Source organism: Elephantulus edwardii, unplaced genomic scaffold (genome assembly GCF_000299155.1).
Source record: "Elephantulus edwardii isolate Elephantulus edwardi_28Jun2011 unplaced genomic scaffold, EleEdw1.0 scaffold00011, whole genome shotgun sequence".
In the NCBI taxonomy this organism is placed as follows: domain Eukaryota; kingdom Metazoa; phylum Chordata; class Mammalia; order Macroscelidea; family Macroscelididae; genus Elephantulus; species Elephantulus edwardii.
The window spans coordinates 9,429,387-9,433,641 of record NW_006399761.1 but is presented as its reverse complement, the minus strand read 5'-3'; the positions used below and the strand labels follow the sequence as shown (position 1 = coordinate 9,433,641).

Here is a 4,255-nt window from a genome sequence, read left to right as displayed (position 1 = left end):
CATTTGAAGCTTTACTCAGTAAAGAAAGTAGTACTCACATTAACAAAAAAGTGAAGAGATTCATATTTGATTGTTTGCTTGTAGCTCCATTTAAACAAGTCTTAGATGAGCATATCAATGCTCAATTTACCATCTAAACCTCAATTGAGGAAAAACAGAGCACGTTGTTTAACCAGGGATTCTGATGGCTTCGTGATAGGGATCTGTGTTGCTAAGGCAAAGACATGTGATTTGAATCTACTAGCTTCTCCGTGGACGAAAGATGGGTAATTCTCTCCATGTGTTTAACAGCCTTTGAAAACCTATTTGAAGGGTCAGCTATACCTAGGTTCTGACTTGACAGTATAAAACAACAATAGCAACTAAAAGGAAATAAAGATGGGTTGAAAATGTTTTCAGCTTGAGAATATAAAAATCAATTACACAGTAACCACAAAGAAATCTAACACACTTCATCAAAATGTAAAAAAAAGAAATCATAAGGATATAGTAAGAATAATGCAAGAGCTAAACAGAAGATTTCAAAGGGCAGTGCAGGAAGACAAAGTATTATAATGAAATGTGTGAAGAGCTGGAGTCAGAAAATCAAGGACTGAACTCACTCAGCATTTCTTAAGCTCAGGGAACTAAAGAACAAATTTAAGCCTCAAGTTGCAATAATTAACGATGCTTTGGGCAGAATATTAAATAATTCAGGAAGTATTAAAAGAAGATGAAAAGAGTATACAGAGTTATTTTACCAAAATAAATTGATGGACATAGAAGAATTTCATAAAATAACATATGAGCAAGAGCCTGTAGTAATGGTGAAAGACGTTCAAGCTGCTCTGAAAAAACTGGCAAAAAACAAGGCTCCAGGAATTGATGGTATACCAATTTATATCTTTCAATAAACAGATGCTGCCCTAGATGTGCTCACCAAGTTGTGCCAAGAAATCTGGAGGTCAACCCCCTGGACGACTGACTGGAAGAGATCCATTATTATTCCCATTCTAAAGAAAGGTGCTCTGACTGTTGTTGTTGCTGTTATGTGCTGTCGAGTCATTTGCGACTCATAGCGACCCTATGTACAACAGCCCTAAACCCTGTTCTATTCTGTGCCAATCTCATTGCCTCTGACACACCCATCCCGATTACCCCAGTCACTGAATCAATCCACCTCATAGAGGGTCTTCCCCTCCTGCGCTGTCCCTACACTCTACCCAGCATGATGTCCCTCTCTAAAGACCTGTCTCTCCTTACAACATGTCCAAAGTATGTCAGGCAAAGCCCCAGAATCCTTGCCTCCAAGGAGCAGCCTGGTTTGAGCAACCTGGTTTAACCCTCTCTAGGATGAATCTGTTTGTTTTCTTGGCAGTCCATGGTACATTCAATACTCTTCTCCAGCACCACAGCTCAAAGGCATCAATTCTCCTTCTATCTATCCTCCCTAGTCATTGTCCAACTCTCTGATGCATAACAAGTGATTGCAAAAACCATGGCCTGTATCAAGCACACCTTAGTCTCCAGAGAGACACCGTTGCTCTTGAGTACTTTAGAGAGGTCCCTAACCACAGACTTTCCCATCACAATACGTTTTTTGATTTCCTGGCTACTGGTGCCATAAGTGTTGACCGTGGAGCCGAGCAATCTGAAGCTATGAACAATCTCAATCTCTTCACCATCCATCCTGATGCTACCGATTGGTCCAGTGGTGAGAATTTTTGTCTTCTTAACATTGAGCCTCTGTCCATATTGAAGGCTGCAGTCCTTGACCCTCTGCAGTAAGTGTATGAGGTCCTCCTCAGTTTTGGTGAACAGGGTTGTGTCATCTGCATAACGCAGATTGTTGATAGATCATCCACCAATCCTAACGCTACGCTTCTCCTCATAGAGCCCAGCCTCTCGTATAATCTGCCCTGATCTGACTGAGTGTGTAAATTATCAAAAAAGATCATTAATATCACATGCAAGCAAGATTCTGCTGAATATTACCCCAAAATGACTGAAACAGCACATCAACAGAGAATTTCCAGAAGTGCAGGCTGGGTTTAGAAGAGATCATAGTACTAGGGATATTGTAACTGATGTTATATAGATCTTGGCTGAAAGCAGGGAGTGTCAGAGGAATGTCTATTTGTGTTTCATTGACTATGCAAAGGCGTGTGACTGTGTGGACCATAACAAACTGTGGCTTAACTCTGAAAAAAAAGGGAATTTCATAACCCTTGATCATGCTTATGTGAAAACTATACTTGGACCAGGAGGCAGTCATCAAAACAGAGAAGGGAACACTGCATGGTTCAAAATCGGAAAGGGTGTATGCCAGGGATGTGTCCTCTCTCCATACCTTTTCAATCTGTATGCATAACAGATTATCCAGGACTCTGGGCTCCACGAGGAGAATTGAGGCAACAGGATTGGAGGTAGACTCATCATCAACCTGTATTATGCAAATGACACAACCCTGCTTGCTGAGACTGAGGAGGACGTGAAACACTTGCTGCAGAAAGTCAAGGAATTCAGCCTTCAATAGGGATTGAAGATCAATATCAAGAAAACAAAGCTTCTCACCATTGGTCTGATTGGCAGCATCGTGATGGATGGGGAATAGTGTGAGATTTTAAACGGCTTTAGTTTGCTTGGCTCCACTATCAGCACTCTTGGCACCAGCGTCCAGGAAATTATAAAACGTATTGCATTGGGAAAGTCTGCTGTCAGTGACCTCTACAAAGTATTGAAGAGCAATGATGTCAGTCTGGAGACTAAGCTGAGCCTGATACAGGTCATGGTTTTGCAATCACTTGCTACACATCAGAGATCTGGATGATGGCTAGGGATGATGGAAAGAGAATTGATGCCTTTGAGCTGTGGTGCTGGAGAAGAGTATTGAATATACCATGGACTGCTAGGACATGAACAACTATCCTGGAGAGGGTTAAACCAGGCTGCTCCTTGGAGGCAAGGATTCTGAAGTTCCATCTGACATTTTGGACATGTTGCAAGGAGGGACCAGTCCTTGGAGAGGGAGGTCATGCTTGGGAGAGTGGAGGGACAGCGCAGGAGAGGAAGACCCTCAATGAGATGGATTTATTCAGTGACTGGCGTAATTGGGGTGGGTGTGTTGGAGACAATAAGATTGGCACAGGATAGAGCAGGGTTTAGGGCTGTTGTACATAGGGTCACTATAAGTCACACGCTACTCAGAAGCACATAACAACAACAGTGAAGGAAATAAGAAAATCTATTGACAAAATGAGTTCAGCACAGAAAATAGTAGAGAAAAATGAATTAGCAACACACACCTATATACATACACACACTACAGCAAAATGAAAGTAACTAATTAATATTTATTGATAATTGCATTGAACACGTTGTTCTGTGCTGTCAAGTCACCCATAACTCATAGAGACCCTGTGTACAATAGCTCTGAACCCCATCCTATTCTGAGCCAGTCTCGTCATCTCTCATACACCTAATCCCAGTCTTCTGGCCTCATTCTGGGTCTTACTCTCTTGCTCTGTTCTTCCACCCTTCCAAGCATGATGTCCTTCTCCAAGGACTGGTCCTTCCTGGCCACATGGCCAAAGAAGTGGGTGAAGCTGTTTCTCTTGGCTTTGGATCAGGCAGCAGCAGCGTTCTATTGTTCCACCATGGTCAAGATCAAGGCACAGGACCTTCGCAGAAAGAAAAAGGAGGAACTGTTGAAATCGCTGGATGATCTGAAGGTAGAGTTTTCCAGAGTGACAGTTGGTGTGGCTTCCAAGTGCTTCAAAATCCAAGTTGTCCAAAAATTTATTGCCCGTGTTCTCACTGTTCTCAACCAGACCCTGAAGGAGAACTTCAGAAAATACTATAAAGGCAGGAAGTACAAACCCCTGGATCTCTGGCCCAAGAAAGCACATGCCATGCCCTTAAGGCTCAAGAAGCAAGAGGAGAACCGGAAGACCAAGAAGCAGCAGTGCAAAGAGCACCTGTACTCACTGCGGAAATACACAGTCAAAGCCTGAGCTTCTCACAGAAATTAAACACAAAACTTAAAAAAACCAACCAAACAAACAAAACAGAAAAACACCAAAGCAAAACAGAAAAATTAAACAGAGTGGGTTATATATACCAATCGAGAGACAGGAAGTAGTAGCAGTAGCAGTAGCAGTAGTAGTTCTTGTTGTTGTTGTTATTGTTATGGGCCATTGAGTCACCTATGACTCTTAGCAATCCTATGCTCTTTGCAATCCTATGCACAATAGCTCTGAATCCTACCCTATCCTGA

At 42.3% G+C, this 4,255-nt stretch overlaps 1 pseudogene; it reads left to right on the top strand.

Annotated features, from left to right (window-relative positions):
* Window positions 1-3,635: 3,635 nt before the first annotated feature.
* LOC102852286 lies at window positions 3,636-3,992 on the top strand (annotated as a pseudogene).
* Window positions 3,993-4,255: the final 263 nt, after the last annotated feature.